This window comes from Dromiciops gliroides, chromosome 5 (assembly GCF_019393635.1).
Source record: "Dromiciops gliroides isolate mDroGli1 chromosome 5, mDroGli1.pri, whole genome shotgun sequence".
In the NCBI taxonomy this organism is placed as follows: Eukaryota; Metazoa; Chordata; class Mammalia; order Microbiotheria; family Microbiotheriidae; genus Dromiciops; species Dromiciops gliroides.
The window spans coordinates 244,914,411-244,942,197 of NC_057865.1; the positions used below are offsets into that span (position 1 = coordinate 244,914,411).

The 27,787-nt window shown below is 37.1% G+C and overlaps 1 protein-coding gene and 1 pseudogene across 2 annotated transcripts in view; both read left to right on the forward strand.

Annotated features, from left to right (window-relative positions):
• TRHDE (thyrotropin releasing hormone degrading enzyme) overlaps positions 1–27,787 on the forward strand; it is a 516,103-nt gene that overhangs the window by 136,851 nt on the left and 351,465 nt on the right. The gene's annotated exons all lie outside the window — the stretch shown is intronic.
• Positions 10,484–11,092, forward strand: LOC122728381 (annotated as a pseudogene).

The following is a 27,787-nucleotide window of genomic DNA, read 5'->3' on the forward strand; positions in this document are numbered from 1 at the left end:
TGAGGCCCTTTACCATCTAAATCAGTAATCCTTTAATCAGGAGCTATTTTCAGACATCCAGAACAGAAAATTTCCTTTTGTCCAAAGTGATAAAGGAACTGATCTTGATTTGTGAGAGCCCTACCATCAAAGGTACTTCATAGAAATGAGAAAGGCATCCATCTATGTGGGTGTGGGATCCCCAAAGAGAAAAGTCTCCTTGATTAGTTTCTGCTTTCCTGCTGCTCAGCATGTTAGCCCCTTAATTTCCTTAACAATCCCTCGGGCTGTTTTTGTTCAGTCATGTATATTTTGATTACTCAGCTTCATATACAAAAGGGATCAGACTTTCTTAAAATGGGAGAAAGTGGAAACTTTGCAATATTTAAGAAGATTATATCTGCTACCTTGAATCTTTGAGTTCCTTCATGGGACTTAATAAACCTAGTTATCCTAATGTTAACTGACTGTGCTTCTGCTTTTGACCGGAGCTATTCCTTTCTACGTCTAATACATCCTGAAGGTAATTTTCCCTTCACTCCTATTCCACATTGGACTATGGCAGCAATAGCTTGCTCTGCCCCCCCCCCTTCCCTATTACTCCTCTAATTCCCCAAAGCATGTTTGATCAAGGACCAGAAGAAGAAAGAAAGCATATTGCTCCCTCGTAAGAATAAAGTACTGACTTGATCAGAGGTTTTAGGAGTTTAAAACCCAGGTTTTTCTCCCCGGAGTATTGGATCTATTTCATTAAAGTACAGCCTGCTGAGTAGCTTTAATAGTCTTACAATGAACAGTTCACAAACTAGATAAAATAATTGATACCATTATAACTATGTGTTGCATGCATTTTTAATTAAATTGACAGAGCAAGATTCTTGGGTCTTTGGGAAAAATGTCATTGACATTGATTGATAAAAGCTTAGCTGAAGTCAGGAATTTTTGTTTCTGATTTTTAAAATAATTCTAGCAGCTCAAAATACACTTTACTATTAAAGTCTGTGTCATTGGCATCACCCTTCCCTGCAAACACCTGAGGCAGGAATGCCTGACCTCAATTCTTTGCATGGGAAGTAAGACTGTTCTTTACCCCAGGTAAAACTGACTTGGAATTTCCCAGCATGACCCACTAATGCACAACTCTTGAGTGCTTCTGTTGCAAGTTCACTGCTCACTATTGCCAAGTGAGTAAAAAGCAATAAAATGTGGATCTTTTCTCTGTCTCCTTCATTAGTACTGAAACCCAGTTCCCAACCTCAGGGGGGTTTCATGGAACTGTCAGTTTGTAGCCAGAAAGCATTTCTCTCATTCATTGTGGAACCATATAGCTTTTCATCTGAAAAAAAAAAAACATTGTTCACTGTTATTATTACTTATTTAAACTATCTCATAGTGTATATCATGGAATCATTCACCTTGTTGGAGCATACTTTGTTATATGCATCTAAGGAAGCTAATGAATTTCTTTTGCTGTCCTACTTATTACCTATGTCTTGAGATATTTATGTACATGTACTAATGTCTTATAGATGTATGCTCTTTAAACACCTCCTGCACCATAATCCCTAAAAGAAATAATTTTATATGGCATGATGTAAAGGTTTGGCCTTGCCTTCTAATATGCACCATGAAGTGTGTTTCAGTAAAGTAATTGCTACAGATGCCAACCCAGTCTGATCTTAAGTACGTACAGATTTTCATTAAGTTGTTAAATCAGCTTGGCTTGCTAGTGTATGCTGTATGAATCTTTTAAAACATCTCTGAATTAGAGAAGTAATCTTTATTGGTATATGGCATGTAGAATGTTTTTAGTTCATTCAGCAACTAGCATAATGCCTTGAATAAAGCAGGCTTTTGATAAGTGTTTAGATGGAAGAATATCCATGCCAGGAAGATGATTCCATTCATTCATTCATAATATCATAGAATCAGAAAACTGAACAGCTGGAAGAGATCTTTTGAGTCAATTTAGCCCAATTTCTGGCCAAGTCATGAATCTGAGCTATAATGTTTCTGACAAGTAGTCATTCAGAATTTGCTTGAAAAACTTTAGTGGCAGGGAATTCATTGTACCTTGAGGGAGTCGATTCCATTTTTTGGGACAATGTCAATTTTGGGAGAGTGGGGGCAGCAGCTATGTGGCGCAGTAGATAGAGCACAAGGTCTGAAGTTGGGAAGACTCATCTTTGTGATTTCAAATCTGACTTCAGACACTCACTAGCTGTGGGACCCTGGGCAAATCACTTAATTCTGTTTACCTCAGTTTTCTCATATATGAACACAATTACAAAACACTCTATGAAATGAGTTGGAAAAGAAATGGCAAACCACTCTAATATCTTTACCAAGAAAACTCCAAAAGGGGTCACAAAGATTCGGACATGACAAATGATTTATTTTCTTGAAAATTTCGAACAATCTTTTTTTTTTTTTTTTTGTGAGGCAATTGGGGTTAAGTGACTTGCCCAGGGTCACACAGCTAGTAAATGTCAAGTGTCTGACGTAGGATTTGAACTCAGGTCCTCCTGATTCCAGGGCCAGTGCTTTATCCACTGCACCACCTAGCTGCCCCTTAAACAATCATTCCTTAAAACTTTGAGTTCCAAATTTTCTCCCTCCCTCCTAGCTAGCGCCCCTCCTTGAGAAGGTAAGAAGCTTGATTTCAATTATATATATCAGGTGATGTGAAGCATTAGCCATATTGCAAAAGAAAACACAAAATCAAACAAACAAACAAAAAAGCTAAAAAAAATGGTATAGGGGCATCTATGTGGTGCAGTAGATAAAGCACTGGCCCTGGATGCAGGAGGACCTGAATTAAAATCTGGCCTCAGACACTTGATACTTACTAGCTGTGTGACCCTGGACAAGTCACTTAACCCTCATTGCCCTTCCCCCCCAAAATTATATTTAGAAGGGAAGGTAGGAGAAAAATTTGGAACTAAAAATCCTATGAAAACAAATGTTGAAAACTATCTTTGCATGTAACTGGAAAATAATAAAATACTTTAAAAATTATGCTTTACTCTGTACTCAGATTTCATAATTTTTCTCTCTGGAGGTAGATAACATTTTTCATCATGGGTCCTTTAGAATTATTTTAAATAATTTTCTTGGTCAGAGTAGCTAAGTCTTTCACAGTTGACCATCCTTACATTATTGTTATTGTGTATAATCATCTAGTTCTCCCCACTTCACTTTGCATGAGTTCATTGTCTTCCTGGGTTTTTCTGAAACCACCTTGCTCATTTTTGTTTGTTTGTTTGTTTGTTTTTGTTTGTTTTTTTGGTGGGACAATGGGGGTTAAGTGACTTGCCCAGGGTCACACAGCTAGTAAGTTTCAAGTGTCTGAGGCCGGATTTTGAACTCAGGTACTCCTGAATCCAGGGCCAGTGCTTTAACCACTGCGCCATCTAGCTGCCCCTGCTCATTAATTTTTATAGCACAATAATATTCCATCATATATACTACAACTTGTTTAGGCATTCACCAACTTGTGAGTATCCCCTTAATTTCCAATTATTTACCACTATAAAAAGAGCTGCTATAAATATTTTTGTATAAATAGGACCCCTCCCCCTTTCTTTAATCTTTTTGGGATACAGACCTAGTAGTGGAATTGCTGGGTAAAAGTGTATGCAGTTTTATAGCCCTCCAGGAATAATTCCAAATTATTCTCCAGAAGGGTTGGACTAGTTAGCAACTCCACCAAGAGTGAGTGTTCCATTTCTTTTTTTCCTCTTCTGCCATGTTAGTCAATATGGTGTGAGTTGGTATCTCAGAGTTTTAATTTGCATTTCTCTAATCAGTAGTAATTTAGAGCATTTTTCACGTGTCTATTCATAACTGATTTTTTTCTTCTGAAAACTGCCTGTTCATATCCTTTGACCACTTGTCAACTGGGGAATAGCTCTTACTTTATTTTATTTTATTTTTTATAAATTTGACCCAGTTCTCTCTGTATTTGAGAAATGAGGCCTTTATCCAAAAAAAAAAAAAAAAGAAAAGAAAAACCCCAAAACTCGATTCAAAATCTGACCCCTCCCAGTTTTCTATTTTTCTTTTAATTTTGGCTACATTGGGCTTTTTGAACAAAAACTTTTAGATTTCCTGTAATCAAACTTATCTGTTTTACTTCATGTAATTCCCTCTATCTCTTGTTTGGTCATAAATTCTTCCCTTATCCATTGATCTGACAGGTACATTTTTTATGCTACCCTAATTCACTTATGATATCCCCCTTCACGTCTAAATAACTTATTCGTTTTATTCTTATTTTGGCATACAATGGGAGATGCTGGTCTATTCCTAATTTCTGCCAAACTGCTTTTGAGGTTTTTTGTTTTTTTTTTTTAAGCAATTTTGGTCAAATACTGAGTTCTAACCCCCAAAGACTTGGATCTTTAGGTTTATCAAACACTAGATTACTAAGGTCTTTTACTACTGGGTAATATATACCTGATCTATTCTACTGACCCACCACTCTATTTCTTAGCCAGAACCCTATTATTTTCATGATTGCCTTTTTTTTTTTTCCTAATATAGTTTGAAATCTGGAACTGCTAGGCCATTTTCCTTAACATTTTCCCCCATTTATTCCCTTGATATTCTTGGCCATTTCTTTCAGATGAATTTTGTGGCTACTTAATCTAGATCTGTAAAATAATTCTTTGGTAGTTTGATTAGTATGGCACTGAATAAATAAATTAAGTAGAATGGTAATTTTTATTATAGTGGCTCAGTCTACTTTTAAACCATTAATATTTTTTCCAGTTATTTAGATTTATTTGTCTTTATTTCTGTGAAAAGTGTTTTGTAACTGTGTTCATATAATCTCTGGGTTTGTCTTGACAGGTAGACTCCCAAGTATTTTATGTTGTCTTGAATTATTTTAAATGGACTATCTCTTTCAATCTCTTGCTGCTGGGTTTTGTTGGTAGTACATAGAAATGCTGATGACTAATATGGGTTTATTTTGTATCCTCTAACTTTGCTGAAGTTTTTAATCATTTCAGTTAGTTTTTTAATTGGTTCTCTTGAGTTCTTTAAATATACCATCATATTATCTGCAAAGAATGATAGTTTTCATCATTTCCTATTTTTATTTTTTCATTTTCTTTTTCTTATCTTATTGCTATAGCTAGCATTTCTAGTACAATATTAAAAAATAGAGGTGGTGATGGACTTCCTTACTTCATTCCTAATCTTACTGGGAAGGCTTCAAGTTTATCCGCATTATAGATAATGCTTGTTATTGGGTTTTTGATAGAAATTACTTATCATTTTTTTTTTTTTAGTGAGGCAATTGGGGTTAAGTGACTTGCCCAGGGCCACACAGCCAGTAAGTGTCAAGTGTCTGAGGCCGGACCTGAACTCAGGTACTCCCGACTCCAGGGCCGGTGTCCCATCCACTGCGCCACCTAGCCGCCCCAATTACTTATCATTTTAAGAAAGGTTTCATTAAATCCCATGCTTTCTAGTGTTTTTAAGAAAAATAGGTTTTGCTTTTTGTCAAAGGGTTTTTCTGCATCTATTGATATGATATTATGATTTTTGTTGTTATTATTATCAATATAGTCAATGTGCTGATAATTTTCCTAATAGTGAACCAGCCCTGCATTCCTAGAATAAATCCCACTTGCTCATAGTGTATGATCTTTGTGACATATTTCTGCAATCTTCTTATTAGTATTTTATCTAAATTTTTTGCATCAATAGTCATTAAAGAAATTGGTTTATCGTTTTCTTTCTCTATTTTTGTTCTCCTCGGTTTAGGTATCAGCTACATATTTGTGTCACAAAAATGTTTGATAGGACTTTAATTTTTAGATGATTTATATAGTATTGGGATTAATTGTTCCTAAAATGTTTCGTAGAATTCATTTGTGAATCCCTCTAGTCCTGGGGATTTTTTCTTGAGGAGCTCATTGATGGCTTGTTCAATTTCTTTTTTATTATTTAGTCATTTCAGTCATGTTGAACCCTTAATGATCCCATTTGGGGTTTTCTTGGCAAAGATATTAGAGTGGTTTACTATTTTCTTCTCCAGCTCATTTTATATATAGATGAGGAAATTGAAGGAAACAGGATTAAGTGAATGATTCAAGGTCACACAGCTAGTAAGTGAGGCTGGATTTGAACTCAGGTGTTTGTGACTCTGGTTCCCAGACTGTATTTACTGTACCATGTAGCTGCTTCTCCCCCCTTTTTTAAAATAAAATATGGTTAAGTATTCTATTTCCTTTTCTATTAATCTGGTTGATATATATTTTTGTAAATGTCTCTCAGACATTTTCTAGTGCTAAATCCGTGCTCCTATGTTCTCCCAAGTCTTTTCTAGGCTAACCAATCTATTTCTTTCAACAGTTCTCCCTATATCATAATTTCTGGTTCTCTCATGATTCAGGCCACTTTCATTATAGGATACTTTGTCAGTGTTCATTCTAAGAGATGAGAAGTGGCTATAGTACTTTTGATGTGGCCTATCAGGGCAGCCTGTAAAGGGATCTTCATCGTTCTCTGGACAATGTTTTCTCTTAATGCAGTCTTGGATAGCATTTTGTCTTTCTGGCTTCCACATCAGACTGTTAATTCATATTGAGCTTGTTGTCCACTAAAATTGAGGATTTTTTCCTCACATGAACTCCCTTTTGATCATGTCTCTCTCATTCTGTAATTATGTTGTTTATCTTTTTAAATCCAATTCAAGGACATGAAATATAATCTTTGCCTCAGTCACTTCCACCAAATCCAATTCTGGTACCTCATTATGGCATGGAGGTGCCACTGTATCTTTGAAAGCTGCATCACTGCTAAGTCTATTAGGCTCTACCATGCTACAAAGGCTTATTACATAGACTTAAAAGAAGAGATAACCTGTTTTCCCGGGATCAGCCTCACTAAGTAGGGAGGGGCTTATCCCCAGTTGGCCATGGGAACCCATCAAGGAAATAAAAATATATACATGGGCACTTAGTCCTGTTTGCTCCCATCTATTTCTGCAGTGAAGATGGCAAAGTGGTGGAACAAATGGCTAAAGGGACTAAGAACTTTAACAGTTTTAGACTACAATTTCAAGAACTGTTAGTATTCTAAATGTGATATTCTTGCCCAGTGAACATACTGCTGGAGGAGTGGAATTATATGTGTCTTGATATTCTCACTACAAATGCAATTAGAGGACAAATGGAAATTGAAGCTAAAGGGAGTGTTAGCTCACAGAGTCTCCTTGTAGAAGAAAATAAAATATTGGGAGAAGTTATTTTGTCATGTGTCCAAATAAGCAAGAAATATTTCATGAGACATTTGTAAGAATTTGCAAGAAGACCACCATGAAGGTAATTGTATCTAATGGCAGCCCAAGGCAGTGCTGGTTTTAAGTATAAAGTCATTTGTCATATATTATAGAGGATGCTGCTAGAAGATTATAATGGTATCATCCCCTCAAGTGGCAAGAAATATTTGAAAGAAAAACAAAGCACAAAAAGCAAAATCACTTCTGGTTTATTTCATGGTAAAACTGGAAGGAAAACATACAGATGAAAAATGGAACAGCTATGTAAAGAATTTTTTTGTAACTAACTCTTTTTTTCCCATGAATTAAGTGAAGCTATTACATTTGTACTCAAAACATTACAATCCTTGATATGTACATCCAAGGAAAAATAAATAATACTTTTAAAAAGATGAGAAAAGCAACTAGACAAGGTGAAGTATAATTAATGCTGGAGACAACAAAATTTTGTGAGCTTTGAGCATCAAAGTATCTTTTTTTTTTAAGTGGGTCAATGAGGGTTAAGTGACTTGCTCAGGGTCACACAGCTAATAAGTGTAAAGTGTCTGAGGCCAGATTTGAATTCAGGTCCTCCTGAATCCAGGGCCAGTGTTTTATCCACCGTTCCACCTAGCTTCCTCAAGCATCAAAGTATCTTAAAACAAGGGGAGGATATTCACAACCTGGAAAAAAAAATTGACCTAAACTTTTCATACTTTCCTTTCCCTCAAAGTACACCTACACACCTACACCCACATACCACACCATATCCTACCACCACCACCACACCATCACCACCACCACTACTACCAGTAACTTAGCAATTTTTAATAACTGGATCCAAATGCTTAGTTTCCCATCTTTAAAAGAAATTTGTGACTAATATACATATACATTGAAGATTCCATGGAGAAATTTATGAGTATTGAACAGGCTGGCTTTCATAAATTACTTTTTTTTTTAACAGACCACATTTTTACAGTCACAAAAGTTACTGAAAGGTATAAAGAAGGAGTTTTTAACTCGAGTCCATGGATTTCTTAAGGTGTCCATGGATAGATTTCAGGGTGTCTGTGAACTTTGGATGAGGGAAAAATAGACCTTGATTTTCATTAACCTCTATCTGAAATCCTTCAGTTATTAAAAAAAAAATGTCTAAGAAGAAATGAACAATTATCACCACTGTCAAAATGGTCCATGACACAAAACACTGAAGAACCCCTGGTTTAGAGCATATAGTCTCATAGTTCTTTTTTGTTAATTTAAGAAAAAAATGGATTTGGCAAAACAAAATACTACTTTAATCTTTTTTACAACAATGTGTCTCCAAGCTCTGTTTCAAAATTGTACAAAATTTTTGGTGTAACAACAGAGATCACTTTGTTTGGAGATCCTCTATGGTTTAAAACAGACATGATACCAAAAGACTTTTCCCACTGTTATAGTGGATGATGTTATACACAGCTTTCAAATGGAAGAGGGTGTCTTCACAGATGGTAAAGCCATCTAGTGCTCCTTTTATGCAGATGACATTGTTATGATTCCATTAAAGTCCTAGAACTTGGGATCTCCTAAATCATATCTGTAGTCTTCTAAAGCTCCTGGTCAAACTATCCCTAAAGGTAAAACCAAGTGGAAGAAGAATGTTTTTCAGAATGATAGGTTGTTGGTTGAATAGTTCATAGATTTGGTCCATCAGTACACATGTCTTTGAAAGACTCTGTACATGAACAATGTGTTGGGTTGAGAAATGAGCAGGAAGAAGAAAGGAAGCTCCCTTGTACTTTGGAAAGTGTGCCTGATTTCATTCACAGCAAGTTTTTCCTTGAAACAAAGGTTCATCTTTTTTTTTTTTAATTTTTAAAATTTTTACCAACTGTGTTCTTCCAACCTCAGGCAACATCATAGACTCACAGAATCCTGGATCCTTTGCATTCCTGTTTATTCCTCTGCATCTTTTCAGTGGCTGTAAATCCTGGCATATTAAGGTCCTGGAATGATTGAAGTTCAGCACCACCCAAAGGCGAGTGGAGAGGCAAATGGATGGCATGAGGAGATTAAAAACCCATTACCAGTAAAGAATTGGGCAAAAGAAGTGGCATTTAGGGTGTTCTCAGAGATGTGTATGATTGGAAAAGAAGTAGGAGAGAACAGGAATTCCCTGTTGGATGGTAAGAGTGATAAGAATGATGATTGAGGGGCAGCTCGGTGGCACAGTGGATAAAGCACCAGTTCTGGATTCAGGAGCACCTGAGTTCAAATCTGGCCTCAAACACTTAACATTTACTAGCTGTGTGACCCTGGGCAAGTCACTTAACCCTCGTTGCCCTGCAGGGAGTAGGGGGAGGAGAAGAGCGATGGTTGAGAACAAGGCTCCAGAAGCCTTGCCTACTACTTCATGTCAAACTCAAGGTTCCATGCTTAATTTTGCGTCTCCATTTTGGTCCATCTTCTAAGAAGTGATACAGTGCCTGTTTAGGTCGGAAGCTCAGCCAGCTGGAGTTAATAATTTTGGACTGAGAGGAGTCTGGTATCTCTATCCTTCCCCTTTAAGTGAACAGATGTTTTTTTCCTTTGGGGCCTCAGTATTATATGAAGAGAGTCTTGTCAGTTGTCCATGATTCAGAACTGCCTTCCAGTTCTTTGACTCATAGGTAGAATATTTCTGTGTGAGCAAGAGCTGGATGAAGAAGGTTTAGGTTCTTCTGCTTCCTTAGCCTCACACCGGAGTTGCTCAGCTATTAACTGTGATATGGTAAGAGATATTGGAGTGTTGGAGACACAGTTCTAAGTGTCGATTGTTAACTGTAATAGTATAAGGGAGACAATTTATAACACACTCTTATTTGGAATAGAAAGTCTAACATGGTGAAATTGATTTACCAAATGGGGTCATTTACCATTATTCCATTGGCATCTATTCAACATCAAGATAATTAGAAGGAGGTCTGTAGTACATTGGGTGGACTCCCTGTTGAGGTCTTTACTGAAGGTCACAGATGGGAGTTGGGTCAGATACAGTTTGGTTGTGCTGTTCATTATCAGAAGGAATGCCCCTTTCATTGAAATCACAGGTCTATGTCAGTAGCAATCAAACTAGAGTCTGTTATCTGATGTTTCTGCTGATCTTCCCAGTTTCATGTCATCTCTAGTATAAATCATAATCTATGGGAGTCGGGGATAAGCTGCTGATTTATTGGGTACCTCTTCAACGCCAGCACTGCATCTATCATGTCCTATAACGGAGAGGCCATCTTGGCCATGAAGAAGGGGAAGAACTGTTTGACCATTGCAGCAGACAGGCGCTTTGGTGTCCTGGCCCAGATGATAGACACTGACTTCCAGAAGATCTTCCCCATGGGTGACCACTTATATATCAGCCTGGCTGGGCTTGCCACCAAGGTACAGACCACAGCTTAGTGCCTCAAATTCCGGCTGAATATATATGACCTAAAAGGATGACAGATCAAGTCTTATACCCTCATGAGCATGGTAGCCCAACCTCCTCTATGAGAAGTGGTTTGGCCTCTACTACACTGAGCCAGTCATTGCTGGCTTGCACCCTAAGACCTCTGAGCCCTTTATTTGTTCTTTGGAACTCATTGGCTGCTCCATGGTGAGTGATGACTTTGTGGTCAGTGGCACCTGCTCAGAGCAGATTTTTGGATGTGTGAACCCCTCTGGGAACCCAATATCTAACTAGAGCATCTCTTTGAAACCATTTCCCAAGCAATGCTGAATGCCGTGGATGGGGATGCCATGTCAGGAATGGGGGTGATTGTCCATATGATTGAAAAGGACAAGATCACTACCAGGACGCTGAAGGCACAGATGGACTAACCTTTTCCCACCCATTTTCCTCTCCTAGAGCCCATTGATCTTTTCTTAAAAAATAAAGTCATAAGATACCTCTTCAAAAAAATAACATAATAATCTAGGTCTTAATTCAGGGGCAGATAGGTGGTCCAGTGGATGGAGTGTCAGGCCTGGAGTCAGTAAGACTCATCTTTACAGTTAGCAGCTGTGTGACCCTGGGCAAGTCACTTAACCCTCTTTACCTCAGTTTTGTCATCTATAAAATGAGCTGGAGAAGTAAATGGCAAACCACTCCAGTATTTCTGCCAAGGAAACCCCAAATGGGGTCATGAAGAGTTTGCCACAACTGAAAAATGACTGAAAAACAACAACAACAACATTACTTCATTCAAATAATGTGTAAAATATTGACCATGACCATAGACCTATTTTATTATATTCGGTTACATATGGCCCTGCACAATGGCACCAGTGTGTTAAGTATTACTCTTTGGGGCCTGTCACTTAACTAGTTGGAGACCCATCTGACTATACTATCATGTCTTTATATTGTACTTAAGGACATAGTAAAAGATTTCATTTAATGCCCAGCTTAAATTCACTTCTACTGTGTCTACTTCATTTCCCAGTCTAGTCACCTTGTCAGAAAAGCAAATGAGGTTAATCTGGCATGACTTGTTCCTTAATTAACCCATCTTGGCTTTTAGTAATACCCCCTTGCCTTTCTAAATAAGCAAACTACTTTCTAAATGCATACAAAGTTAACTTTGCTAAACCCATTCGTTCATATATTAGAATTTAGAACAAAAAACATAGAGGTGCCTCCTCTCTGACAAAATAATCCTTTTCTTTTGTATGGAGCAAATTTTTACTATGGCAATATATGAAATATATGCTCTCTGAGAGAAAGGCATGCTATTGGGTCTTTGTAGTAGGAGGGTAAAGTAGGGGATCCTCCAACTTCTACCAGCTGTTGAATCTGTCCTTCCCTATATATGTCAGGGTATAAGGATTCCTGTGATCTTTTGTCTTTGGTACTAGCATGCCTGCAAAATTGAAGTTGTAAAATATCATCACGCATAGTTTTGCTCTAGAGAGAAAGTTGTATTTAATGGGGATCATCAGAATCTAGACTGTAGGGGAATTCTTAGTTCAGTAATAAACATAACAATGAACTATCAAGCACACAGACCAGCAAGGGAATAATTAACTCAAAAGAATACAAGTTTAACACTAATGACTCAGTATGATAATGTAATCCTTAATAACTCTAAACATATGAAGCTCACAATTATTTATAGAAAAAGATTATGGTCAATGACTACTGATACCCATTTAAGCCCAGTTTGACTTCTTGAATTTGAGGTACACTTCTTTTCAATGTCCAGCACAAGGAGAATAAGAGAGAAACAGGGAGACAATTTATAACGTTTTCCTTTTTGAGTTGATTATATCCATTGCCATGCCTAACATAGTACCCCAAACAGCAGGAGCTAAATAAATATTATCAAGAATGACCCTTGAGGGGCAGCTAGGTGGCACAGTGGATAAAGTACCGGCCCTGGATTCAGGAGTGCCTGAGTTCAAACCCAACCTCAGACACTTAACACTTACTAGTTGTGTGACCCTGGGCAAGTCACTTAACCCTCATTGCCTGCCCCCCCCCCCCCAAAAATGACCCTCTTCTTCTCTTTTTCCCAGTCCTGAAATCCTGAAATTGCTTCAAACTGGACAGGCCTTCAAAAATGCAGAAATTAAGTTTTTCCAATTTGAGATGATGTTAACAAAGAAGACCCTGAACTTTGTGCTTCTAAGCATATTATCCTCAGTAAGCTATATGTGAACGTTAGATCCCTATTGTCTTCACACCTCTTTTAAAAATTGTGAGTGACAAGTAAAATGGTCTCATAATATTAGAATTTTAGTGGTAGTCATTCTATTTAGATTTTGATTGATTGGAAAGAAGATTTTTTTTATAGTTTTGCAGATTTATGTTACAATTTCTTTGAAGCTTTAAAACTAGGAACTGTAGCAAAGTAAAGAGGTCACATTTTTCCTGGTTTCCCTGAGTTCAACAACTTCTGTGTCTAGCACTATATATGGGATTCCAGGGATAGAAAAGAAACTACAATATTACCATTTTATACCAGGAGCTTATTATCCTAACTGTCCAAATAAGATTTGTACACATTAAGGAAATGTGTACATATTTTTGTAAGAATAATTGTGTCTGTGTAAGAATATGTGTAAATAGATGTGTACGAATAATGTTGTGGTTTGTCCTTCATTCTCAAAGAGGATTGTGATATTGGAGTGATGTCAAGACTTGTGAATTGGATTTAAATCAGGCAGGGCTAAAAAAAAAATAAATCAGCCATGGCTGTGTGAAGCCACCAGCCTTACTTTCTCCTCCAGAACCATCTGGGTCCGATGGCTAGATATGCACCAGGATGACTGGAGATGGCTATAGATGTTTAAGACAATTGGGGTTAAGTGATTTGCCCAGGGTCACAAAGCTAGTGAGTGTCTGAGGTGAGATTTGGATTCAGATCCTCCCAACTTCAGGTCAGTGTTCTAACCACTGTGCTACCTAGCTGCCTCAAGAATAATGTGTAATATAAATATGTAAGAATAAGCTATGACGGAATAGAACTCCTTGACAAAGTCTAAGAAGACAAATGCCAGGAGACAAAGAATGGAATACATCAATGTGATTTGGAGTAATCAGGAAAGTTTTAGAGAAGAGGTAGTCGGTAGCATGGAAAGTTTATAGACTTTCTTGTTATTCCTTGGGTTCCATCTACCACATCAGTAATTAATTATATGTTTATAGTGAGATACATTTGTATGTTATAGTCCAAATTACACTTGGGGAATTCATGCATGGAAAATCTAGCCTGCATGAATAATTTATTTTTATTTGCTCCTAACAAATTAATAATGGGCATAATAATTTTTAGTGTGACTATTATTAGTACATGTAGGTGATGTATGTAGCTATATTTTTTGAGATCTTATGATTTTGTATCTTGATATCTATTAAATACTATGCTCGGAGGAATTGGGTTCCTTCTAAGTTGAAAGGACTTTGAAAATTTAGCTTGAATAAAAGAAGTCATAAGTGGGGAATAAACATTGCTTAATGTGTTTTAAGGATTCTAGTTTAAAACACTGATTGCTTCAACTAGTTCTGTTTGTCTTCACAGGGCAGAATCAGGAACTATGGGGTTAAAGTTACAAAGAGGTCAGTCTAGGCTTGATGTCAGGGGAGTAAAACAAAATCTAACCTCCTAATACTGAGAGTTATCCAAAAGTGGAGTGGATTCCCTTGGGAGGCAGGGGGTTCCCCATCACTGGAGGTCTTCCAGAAGAGGATGGATGACCACTGGTTAGGTATATGAGAGTGAGAATTACTTTTTGAATATGAGTTGAGCTACATTGCTCCAGAGATTTCTCCTAGGTCTCAAAACCTGTTATTTAATGTGGTACCTTTTCTTTTATAGCAAGACATGGTTGTTCTTTGTATCATATATCATAGCAGTTAGTTGTTTTGTGATTTATGGATATTAGAGTATAACAAAACTCCCTTGTTTACCAACCATCTAATTATTTTGGTCATTTGCCAATTGGCTCCTCTGAGCCCTTTCCTGACTTTTCATAGTGGAGGAACTGATATCATACCACTTAAAAATATAATCTTTTAGACTCTTTGTACCTAATCTCTGGATGTCATATTTGTATGATGGCAGCTTCAGAACTCTTCAAAATGCTTGAATCTATGAAAGGAGGCTGACATAGCAAAGAGCAGAGAGACTAAGACTATAGGTATTTAAGCCCATGGTTTCTTAGCAGAAATTAACTAACGTATATTTCTGAGGGGATTGACATTAGTTAGTAACCTCTTTAAATATGGATACCTTTGATTTCATTAGGCTCCATAGAGAATGATAATTTTTTCAGGTACCATACATACAACCCTTTTTAGATATTAAGTCAAATCCAACATGGTGGTGATGTTTGTATTATTGAAGTGGGGGAAATAATTTGTATAGTGCTTGCTCTTTAAAGACCAACTACTACTAACCCACTAACATTGTAGGTGTTATTCTTACTATGACCCCCAAGGTGACAATAATGTTTAATGATTTGCATGATTTTTAAAAGTACTTTATATTTATTTAAATATTTATATTTTTGTTTTATATATTAATTACTTAAATATTTATGTTTATATGTTAATAACATTTTTATTTTAATTCTGTTTGGGTCTTTTGTCTTATTGCTTCTCGTTAAGAAAATAAAAATATTTTCAACTAGTGCTTGAATTAATCAGTGCACATCTCTAATAAAGGGGCTTCTCTGACTAATATATTTTACCTATTGGAGTTTTACCTCTTCCTTCCGTGTTGTGTTAGAAAACTCACCTGCTTAGTCACCACAAGTCCAGTGTCCCTGATTCTTCAACTACTTTCCATATCCTGGAAGAGAAAATCTTCAATTGCTTTTGCCAAGCAACATAAACTTGTGCTTAATCATATTAACATTAGCTACTTAATTTATTTTTATTAAAATTACTTTTTTATTATGAACTTGTCAAACTTTGACAAATATTATTTTCCAATACAAGTAACAGAAAAAGAGTACTATAAAAAAGTAGTGACTATCTATTTTGTACAGTTATTTTTTTTATTTATTTGAAATTTAAGATGGTAGTCTATTTATCTGCTTGTCTGAACCAGTCTCCAGGGGAGACTGTTATTCTTGCCTAGAGGGGAAGTAGGAAGTTGGGGACAGAGGCTACCACTCTGCCCTTCTTAGAGAGACAGGGGATTGGGCTAAAAGTATAGCCATCATATCCCTTAAATATTGTTAGTCTAGGGGAGATGAATGAGTTCCATCTAAATTCTGATTACTTTGTCAGTTTTGAGGGGGAAGAAGGACCCTAAGCTTATATCCAAACTTTGACCCCTTTCCCAACAAATACCAGAATCATAGCAAAACAGAAACCAGAGAAGGTATACTTAGGAAAACATATATCAGACCATGCAGAGTGAAGAAGCTCTCCCATTGGAAGTGAAATAACTCTGCTCAAATAAGAGTCCTGGATATCACACAAGGGGAAATTCTCCATAGTGTCTAGAGTAGCAAGCTGGGGAAAGAGACATTTTGGAGAATGCCTGTTCCTCTCCTATCTTTTCAGAGTCTCTTCTTTCAGCAACATGAAGAGGGGTTGGCCTCTTCCATTTTCTTCTTTCTCAAAGCCGGAAGCCAGAAATACCTGAAGCCCTTCAAACTACTTGAAGAAGACTTGAACCTTGAAGAATCTCAAAGAGGACTGGACCTGAAGAGTTCTGAAGGCAAAGGCTTAAGCTCTTTTATTTCTCACCAACTCTGCCCAACTGTTCATGTAGGGCAGGGCATTCATCTCCATTAAAAAGGAAAGAGTCCCATAAAAATGGGCCTTGGCATGTCCCTCAAGGAGGGGGTGGTCATCACCAGAAATAGAGGTGATCCTGGAGATTTCTGGCCTCTTGATCCTACAAATGGAGAATGGTTCCAGGTTGAGACAAATTCTGATTAATGGAAACCAACTCCCCAGTGGGATGACCGAAGAACACCTGCTGTCAAGGCCCTTAACTCGACTGGACAGGAAAACATCAACTTGGATACACTTTTAAAGGTTTTTTCAGTATTTCCAATTCTGAACGATTTAACAGTTTATACAACAGTAATGAGTGCTGCAAACCCAGATAAATACATTATTCAGATCAGAAACTGAGGGTAAAAGATGTAAAAATAAAAAGTTGAATTCTTTAATGCTGCACTTAAAAACCCCAAGTGAATGTATTGTAATCTTTTGAGAAGACATCCACATCGTGCTGCTCTATCTACCACCTCTGAAGAGGACCCTATAAAACCAGTTTTAGTAAAGAGGACAATGAAAGCTGCTGTCCAAAGGAGTTATATTTTTCAAACTCATTCAAAAATGATATTTAGAATTTCCCCTGATCTTATTTATCCCAACTAAAAGATCCCCAAAAGACAGGTAGTGAATGTTGTGGGCTCTGCCTCTAAACCTCTTTAGAGCTGAAAGAGAGATCAGAAGCCATCTAGTATAACTCCCCATTTTATATATATATGGAGCTGAGGCCCCTTAAATGACTTAACCAAAGACATGCAAGGAGTAAGTAAAAGTAGCTGGGGTATGAACTCATGTCCCCCCGACTTTAGAAGTAGAGCCCTTTTTCCTATACCATAATTTAGCCAATATCTATTAGTCTATACTGTTTTTAATGTGCTAAGAACATAAATGTTAGGACAAGAGTGTAATTGCTACTAGGAGACTTATGTTATTTAATTTTTTAAGTTTTATTGATAGAAATTTTCCCCACTCCTTCATTTTCAAATGCATTCCTCCCCCATTACTTACCCAGTGATCCATCCCTTGTGACAGTTAAGAAAAAGAGGAGTTCAGCAAAACTTAACAAATGAATTTGAAAGAAAACAATGTTCTCCATGCATGTCCCTTCACTTCTAGAAGGAAGGGGGTGGGGGAGATATATTTTCTTATCTGTTTTTTAGGGACAAACTTGAGCATTTTAATTTCACAGTTTTTAGTTTCTTTTATGCTGTTTTTCTATTTACATTTGGAGGTTTTATTCTGTAGAGCTGAAGTGGGATATATTAAGTATCACTTTTCTGGTCAAGATCTAGAGATCATGAATGGTGCTGCCATTACTCAAGCAGTCACTATGGTTTTGTAACCCTTTCTGCCCAAGGATTGATTATTGTGACTTGTGGAGGCTCCATATCCTTTATTCTATGTCTCTATGACAATAGGTCACTTTTCCATCATTACTGTGTATGGGAACCATTGACACTATGGCTTTATTATTGGACATATATGAATTCATGCTTTAGTCTTGGCCTCTTTTAATTCTTTAAATTGGAAGCTTCCCCATCTCAGAATCCATAGCCACATGTGGAGGTCTGTCTAACATCACTTTGCTTCACTGCATCTTTTAAGAAAAACGTCTATTCAGTTGTTAGAATAAGGTAACGGCGGGGCAGCTAGGTGGCACAGTGGATAGAGCACTGGCCCTGGAGTCAGGAGTACCTGAGTTCAAATCTGGCCTCAGACACTTAACACTTACTAGCTGTGTGACCCTTGGCAAGTCATTTAACCCCAATTGCCTCACTTAAAAAAAAACCCACAAAAAAAAACAGAATAAGGTAATGGCTACCTTATTGTCAAGTACTTACATCTCCACTTAGGCCCAGAGCCTCAGATACCAGGTCTCTTGGTACTGAATCATCATTTAGGACCAAGGTCTCAGTTACAAGTCCCTACCAGAACCCCTGGGTGCTCCATCTGCTAGATATTTTTTGTGTGTCATTTTGGGATGTGGCAAAATAACTGGCACAGAGCACAAGTTCATTCAGCCCACTGGGCATGCTCACTTGATATTTACAGGCAATATCACTTGATATTTACAGACACTTATGCCTAACCCAACAATGCTATTGGCTTGACTTCTTCCCTGGGATTTGAGAGAGTAGTTAACTACTTCTTATGTCATAGGACACTGGATGTAGGACTCTCAATCTTTTAATACTTTCCACATTCTATAGTTAGTAAGCTCCTGCCTTTTCTGTTATTATGACTCAGATTCAGCAGTTGCTAAGGTAAAAAAAGTCCATGTCCTTACTCTACTACCACACCCCTATAGTTTCATTCCCATTTATCTCAGCCTTACCCATCACCAACCCCTCTCTTCCTCTGCCTTCCATCCTGTGCTCTGGAACCCTATTCTGTCACTAACAATGCTTTATTCTGCCCAGATCTCTTTCTTTCATACTCTTTCCATCCTCTTGTACTCATCTAAAACCTGTATTTCCCTAGAGGATCCAGCATCCATAGCCATCCTCTCATGAAGTAGGTGCTTTCTTCCCTCATGGTCTCTGATACAGAGTCAGGAGAATTAGACTCAATTAGAATCTAATCTTTGATTATAATTATAGAATCAACGGTGTCATCTTTGCTCCTCGTGACCACTCCTAAATTATCTCTGTCACTATCACTCAGCAACCTCTCCTCTTTTGAGAATCACTCCATTTATTTATTTATTTATTTGTTTGTTTGTTTGTTTGTTTATTTATTAATTAGTGAGGCAATTGGGATAAAGTGACTTGCCCAGGGTCACACAGCTAGTAAGTGTTAAGTGTCTGAGGCCAGATTTGAACTCAGGTACTCCTGACTCCAGGGCCGGTACTCTATCCACTGCGCCATCTAGCTGCTCCTACTCCATTTATTTATATTTCCCAGGTCAGAGTCCTTGTTGTTGTCATTTAGGCAATCCAGGTAGTTCTCCCTCCTTTCTCAACGGATTCAACATTGAGCTCACAGTCTTCTTGTTTCCCTCAACCTCTGCACTCATACTTGGGACTCCACTTATGTCCCCTCTTATATTATGGGACTCTATTTGATGTCCCCTCTTATATTATGATCTCCTAGTATACTAGCTTATTCAGTTCTCATGATCTGAGTCTTTATTTCATCTCAGTCACCGACAGGAATCATAAAACCAAAGATTTAGAGCTGGGAAGTACCTAAAAGGAACAAGAATCCAACCCCTCATTTTAACAGATGGGGAAACTGAGGCCCAGATAGGTGACTTAGGACAACATTTAGCATCATTCCTGACACAAAGGTTGTGCTTAATAAGAATTTGTGAATTGAATGATTAACTCAGTGTCACACAGTTATTGTGTGGCAGGAGCAGCAATGGAACCAAGATCCTATGACTAAATCCAGTGGTATTTTTCTAATATAATACTGCCCCCCTGAAATGATAGCTTCAATTTCTTTGACTTTACCAACACTTAAAACTGTGCTGTTTCTATGATTTTGAACTCTGTAATTCTGTTCTCAGCTCATAATATCTCATCCTTCTCTTCTTTTCCCCTACTCTTCTTAAACCTATCATCATTAACTGTTTTTCCATAAGATGATTTCATTTTATTTTTTGGCCACTGCAACATGAAAGCATTGCCAGCTAAGTAAAAGATGGAGTTCCAAATTGTTTTGTTGGATGGAATACCCATACTAACAATATCTGAGATCTTTTAAATATGAATTATTAGTTCTTATGTTGAAACCTAGGACTAAAGCAATGATAGATTCAAAGAATTCTGTCATCATCTACTGCAACCTGTATTACCCAACAAATCCCCATTATATCACATCAAACAATGGTTATCTAGCATTTGCTTAATTTAAAGGATCATGGTCAAAGGCCTGGGGAGGATCCCAGAGGTCATTGAATCTAACTCCCTCGTTCCAAATTAGGAAACTGAAGCTTATAGAGGTTAAGAGACTTGTCTGAGATCTCATAGTGAAGAAGCTTCAAAAGTGAGATTTGAACCACCACTCTACATCCAAAGTGGAAATATTCCACTTTTGGATCGATTATAACTATCAAGAAGTATTTACGAAAAAAAGAAAAAAAAAGAAAAAAAAAAAAAGAAGTATTTACGGGGCAGCTAGGTGGCGCATTGGATAAAACACTAGCCCTGGATTCAGGAAGACCTTAGTTCAAATCCAACCTCAGACACCTTGACACTTACTAGCTGTGTGACCCTGGGCAAGTCACTTAACCCTCATTGCCCCACCAAAAAAAAAAAGAAACCAAAAAAACCAAAGGAAGTTTTCCTTAGTCCAATTATAAATGTGCTTTTTTATAACTTGTTCCCATTGCTCCACGATCTGCTTTCTGGGGCCAAATAGAAGTTTAATCTCTCACATGACAGCCCTTCAGATAGTTAAAGATGGCTGTCATGGTTTCCCATTGAACCATGACTAACTACCCACAATTCCTTCAGCTGATCCTCATGTGGCATGAGACTTAAGCCCCTTTTCCTGCTGGTTCTCTTCTCTTGAATGCTTCTTTCTTTATCAATGTTCTTCCTAAAATATGATACCCAGAATAGTTCTAACAGTTTTCTAGCTTTAGATTTTAGTAAACTGTTGGATGACCATTAAGAAGGTGAATTTATTTTTAAAAATGCAAATAAATTTTAAATGATCACTTGAAAGAATTATCTGTGGACTATAGTTTAGCATAGCAAAGATCCCTCCCCTTCACTTCCCTGCCAATCTGCCAACAACTATGAGACTTTCCATGACTTTTATCCACTCAGCAGCCATGGTCAGTTTTGCTAGAGTGGAAAAGACTCTTCTCTGTCCCCTTCACCCCCCAATCCCTGCCATAGCATCTCTCTTTCTTTGGTATTTATGGCTAAAATAACAAGAAAAATAATTCTGAAGGTCTTATAAGGTCTTAAAAATTACACAGCATTGACTCAGAGAAACTGAATTTTTCAACCAGTGCAGGCAGGAAAGATAAACAGATTGAATGTATTCAGAACAAAATAATAGCAGGAATAATCCTCTTTTGAGTTGGTTTTGTTTTCTTAACTGGCTGATGGTCAGTCCCTAGTCAATTACAGCCATACAATAGCCCTGAGCTTCAGAAGAAGTGAGTATCATATTATTACATTTTAGACAGTAGGATTAGTGCTGCCAGAGCCCAGTCAATCAGTCAATAAAAGAAAGGTGACCAAATCTGAGAAGTATTCCCATAAACCTTAGCATTTAAATAGCTTATGAGATCAGTGGGGTTTTTAAATAGCTTAATTTAAAAAAACAAAAACCTGAGGCTTGATGATATTTATGCTTATGAAGGTTAAGTCTCTAAAAGCAAATTAAGCTGAAAACTCTGTAAGAGAGACATGATCATTTTTTTTTCTTTTGTTTTCAGTTCTAATTGCTCTTGTTCCAATGTGTTTTGTCTTTTTCCAGAAGTTTTCTGTGTTGGCTACATAAATCAGTGATTGAGTTCTTCATTTTGAGGTTTAGAAAGCTTCTATCATTACCTTCATCAGGGTTTCCTTTTAACCATAAACATTAACATTTTATGATCTTGTCAGATAATTAAGGATTGCATAGCAATGTATTTTGGGATGAAGGAACATTCCACTAACCTTACTTGTAGACTTCATGGAGTGGTCACTTTTCGCCCTGCTACTTATTTCATTACCATATTGACTGTCCTCATCCTAAGACCTAGCAAAACCCATGAGTATGCCAAGATACTTCCTTGGTTGTCACTAAAATGGCAGCATCTTAATAATAACATAAATGCATAAAATTTTTTCACAATATTGTAGCTGTGAAAAAGATCACAGCAAGAGTCTTTCTAACCAAGAAGTTTTCAGCTTGAGTATTTTAACTCATTGACATTAACTTGTCATTCTTTAAACTTTTCTAGCCTCCTTTAGGTTCTAAAGTAAGTTACCAGGGGGCAGCTAGGTGGCGCAGTGGGTAAAGCACTGGCCCTGGATTCAGGAGTACCTGAGTTCAAATCTGGCCTCAGACACTTGACACTTACTAGCTGTGTGACCCTGGGCAAGTCACTTAATCCCCATTGCCCCGCAAAAATAAATAAATAAATAAATAAAAAATAAAGTAAGTTACCAAGCTTTATATTTTCTAAGAAAGTGTTTATTCAGAAGACAAAACTTTAGAACAAATAACTTCCAAAATTACAGTCCCACCATTCAGTTCACTTAAGTTACCGAGCAAAAAAACCAAAACAACAACAAAAAAACCAACACCCTCTCTTCTCAAGAATTCTCTTCATTCTCTTTGAAAGATAACAGTTAAAACAATCACATCAAGAAAGGTCTCTATCTTTTTCTTTGTCTTCCCTAGTGTTTCTCATACTATCCATTAATTCTCTTTCCCTAGAATTTTCTTACAGATCGACAGTTAAAACTATTAATCTCTGAGTTTCTCTGCCCTCTAAAGAGACAACAACAGTAACTATGGCCTATGTAGGCTTTGGATACATGAGTTAAAATAGTAAATATATGAAATAAAAATTAATGTTTCACCTAGGTTATCAGACTAGTTTTAGGGTGAGATTTGTGCATACATTTGGTGTCTAATAGAGAGTCAAATCCTTTGGTTCATTTCGTAGATGACAATTGCCAGGGAAATAGTGATATGTTCCTTAAAGCCCTATAAATCTTTAGATTGTAGTTTATGAGAAAAAGAAACTAATTTTCTTTTCATTTTTATAAAGAAGTTATAGATGGCTCTGGTTTTGTATTGATGATAGCTTTTTAAGTTTTGCAGAAAGTTATATGCAGAAAGTTATAAAATGGGTATTATATTATAGGATTGTGCAATCTGAGAAACTAACAATAGAATTTTGAGTAGGAGTTTCAAAAATTAAAAGTCCCAGGAAATATTATCATTTTCCACTTGACTGCACTACTAGTCATGGTCTCTAGAAACTCATCTTCTGGAAAGGTCACATCAATACTGAATCTCATACCTGTTTTGTAACCTCTTGCCTCTCTCTTTGGAAGGAGCAGAGGATGGATATCAAGAGAGCTCCTCTGAGATTATCCATTTAGGGAGGCCCAGGGCAGCAATCTCATAATTTCCCATCCACCTAGCTGTACTCTTTTGGACTTCATCTTGTCCTTGCACTCAGGTACTGTTTCTCTTGTTGTTGTCCTTCTTCTTCTTCTTCTTCTTCTTCTTCTTCTTCTTCTTCTTCTTCTTCTTCTTCTTCTTCTTCTTCTTCTTCTTCTTCTTCTCCTTCTTCTTCTCCTCCTTCTTCTTCTCCTTCTTCTCCTTCTTCTCCTTCTTCTCCTTCTCCTCCTCCTCCTCCTCCTCCTCCTTCTCCTTCTCCTTCTCCTCCTTCTCCTTCTCCTTCTCCTTCTTCTCCTTCTCCTTCTTCTCCTTCTCCTTCTTCTTCTCCTTCTCCTTCTTCTCCCTCCTCCTCCTCTTCCTCTTCCTCCTACTGTTCCTCCTCATTTTCCTTCTCTTTCTTTTTCCTCCTCCTCCCTCTTATTTCTCCCTCCTCTTCTCCCCCTCTTCTTTTTTACATCCTTTTATTCTCCCTCTCTCTTCCCCTCTCCCCTTCCTCCTTTTCCTCCTCTTCCTTCTTCTTTATCCTCCTATTCATCCAAGTTGATAGCACAACATAAATCAGAGAAAATATACATAGGAAAGCACATAAAAGGCAGTACAGAGTGGAGGAGCTCTCCCATTGGGAGCTCAACCAAGAGAGAGTTCCAGATCTCACTCAAAAGGGAAAATACCCTGAAGTCTCTAGTATAGCATGATGGAGATAGGGATGTGATGGAGAGTACCAGCTCCTTTCATGTTGGCTTCTTCCCAGAGTGTTATTCTCCCTTCAGGAACCTGAAGCAGGATTGGCATCATCCATCTTTCTGGAATCTGGAAGACAGAAGCTCCTGCAGTAACTACAGAGCCCAAAGAAAATTCAAAAGATCTGAAGAGAGTCAAGAGACTGAAGAAACCCCAAAAGACTAGAGCTCTTCTTTCTCCAATCTTCTCCAAATTCCATCCTGTCCCACACGCAAACACAGGGGATTAATTTCTATCAATGAGGAGAGAGCCCCATACCAGTGGACTTTTGAACTTGGATCACATTCCTCCCCTGAGCCAAAACTCTTTGTAGTCCCTTGCAAAGATCATCTGGGGCAAGTGCAAAACATGTAACTAACTATTCAATATAAAAACAAATATCAGTTCTTTAAAATAACCAAGGTGATTTGTGCCAAACTTTGGTACTATTGAAAATAAAGTAAAGCAAATGCACATTAACATTTTATGCAGTAGATATGGAATGATACAGAATGTAACCTGAGAGGATAGTATACTGACAATATGCCTAGCTACATACAGGATATAAGACTTATGCATTTAGAGTATACATGCAAATCCATGGTATAGAACAATGAATAAAAAGCAATAGGCATGGCTAAAAAAGCAAATCTCTCTAACTGCAACAATAACACTGTCAATAGGCCTACACATTAAATACAATTTAACTATAAGCAGTAGTATATATACAAAACAACATAGCATTGCTATAGCGTGAACATAATACAAACCCTAAGCAAATGAATATAACAGCAAATTAAGAAACACACATGCTCAAACATGCAATAATTCACATGTACTGCAGTAAACATACAATTATGTACTAGGTACATGTTCAGGTTTGCTTCTAACATCATAGCTTAATCTGGTGACTCGTCTAATAGACGAGAAGAAGAATGGGACATTCTCCTGTCACTAACAGATCTCTCTGCCCCTATGCCAGAGCTAGAGGTTGGCATGTGTGCTGACCATCAGGATCATTATGGAGTTTTTCATCTATACCTGGGCTGGCAGCCATGTCAGGTTGACTATCATTATGTTTCTGCTCTGTGGGTTGTATCTGTACCCTAGCAATCTCTGTAGTAGTTCTGGGCAGAAGAGTTGCCAGTCTTCAGCTTTCTTCCCCTGTAATAAAACAAAACAAAACAAAACAAAACAAAACATGGTTTCCTTTGTGGAATTTATCACTTTTATTGTCATATTTGGCTTAGAAATCCTTTTTATAGCTGGTGGACCATCTCTTTCCCTCAGCCTTTGTGTAGGTGAGTGTTCATAACTTCTCTTCACCAGCTCATTAGAAAGTTCAATGAACTCTTCTATGGACAGTAGAGGCCCTTTCATTCTCTGGGGCTTTTGTTGTTGTAAAGAGTCAAGTTGCCCAGTATCTCAGTAACTTTATGTGAGCTAGCTTTCCATTGATCTGCTAGCTTTTGAGTCACTTGAACGCCAATAGAATTATAAGTCTTGTTGTTGAAAATCTTGATGACATATTCTAGCATCATCATATCTTTTGTTTCTGTCCTGATCTGAGGCAAAGCTGTGGCTGGCTGTAATGAGCAACTCGGAGTTTTCCCTTTAACTAGATATGTAATGAGTGTGATTGGTACATGACCTCCTTCTTATGAAGTGCCAAAACATAAATCTATAGTCAGGTGTGGTTTTTGCTCAAGCATTCACAAGTTTGATGTAAAGCTTGTAGGGTCCTTATTGGTGGGACTGTACATGCTTACTAGAAATGATACCTTCTCTTCTCTCATTGGATTGTATGATTTTTGAGGGCAGGGACTATCCTTTGCCCTTCTTTGTATTCCCAGCACTTAGCACAAGGCCTGGCATATAGTAGGTGCTTAATAAATGTTTTTGAAAAAAGGGTCTTAGAACTAAGATCTCTTATTTCTAAAATTTCAATGAGAAACCTCAAGAATTTTGTTGCTCTCCAAATGCTGAGCATTATTAACTTACATGGAAAGAGTAAAATGAATTCTGATGTGAGAGGGAATTATTGGTTCTTTTATTTAGTTTGTACAAATCTGAATAAATAGTCGATAAATGTCCTGTGTTAAACACAGAGGATAAGTCCAAAAGGGCAATTTTAAAAATTAATTAATTAATTTTATTTAATTAATTTTTTTTTTTTTTTTTTGCGGGGCAATAAGGGTAAAGTGACTTGCCCCGGGTCGCATAGCTATTAAGTGTCAAGTGTCTGAGGCTGGATTTGAACTCAGGCCCTCCTGAATTCAGGGCCAGTGCTTTATCCACTGAACCACCTAGCCGCCCCCCAAAAAGGGCATTTTGATCATAGCAAAAGATTATTTAAATCCCATAGGAATAGAAGTTTTTGACTCAAGTAATTACTAGTTAATTTTTGTGTTCTTTAAGATGTGAGTCTTTCCATTGTGGAAGTTTGATCAGAAATTTATTTTAGTTCTTTCTTGTCCTACACAAAGGACTTTTTAAAAAAGTGACCTTACACTGTTTACAGACCCAGAAGAGATATTTGTGTCTTAATCCAAATTGTGCCTCATCTATCATACATACCTAAGTTATCTTCCTTTTCTGAAAAAAAAAATGGGCTGCTGCTTTTTACTTATCACATAGGGTTGATATTAGTAAATGAAATACATAACTTACATTTTAAAGCATTATTCACAACTAAGTTCCTAGAACTTAATATTCCTGGAAGCATTTTCCTTGTCCAAGTTAGGTGCTTTTCCAAATCAAAATTTATAAAATCAGGCAAAACTCTGCCTTGAAGCATTATTTATTAAAGTCGACTATTAGGTAATTTACACAAAGAAAGCTTTAAAAATTCCATTCATGCTAGGCAATCATTAACCAGAATTTCTAGACATAGAACCTTCAATCTTTGCACAGGAAAATTGAAAGATTTGCAATTCTCAAGCATGTGTCCAACTTCCCTTTTGATTAATCTGGGTTTGGCCACAGTACCTTTATGTTTCTCTTCTTTTCTTTTTTTTAAATAATTTTTTTTTTGCTTTTCATTTTGGTCTCTGTTTTCTTTTCCTTTCTCTTCTTTCTTTCTTTTCTTTTCTTTTTTTTTTTTGGTCGGGGAATCAGTGTTGTGACTTGCCCAGGGTCACACAGCTAGTTAGTGTCACGTGTCTGAGGCCAAATTTGAACTCAGGTCTTCCTGAATCCAGGGCTGGTGCTTTATCCACTGCACCACTGAGCTGCCCCTCTTATTTTCTTTATAAGATGATTATCGTCTGTGTATATTTATGTACCATGATATGGTATATATTTTATCTTTTATAGTATGCCTTTCGAAAAGTTGCAGGGTCACAAATCAAGAACCATTTGCTAATCTTAAAAATTTATTTGGGATAGAGATTTCTATATTTGATAACTATGTTGGGCAAATTTAGTGTAAATCTTCATTGTGATTGATAAGGTCCATAAGTGGGAAAAAATGAATGACATTGATAGTACTTGAT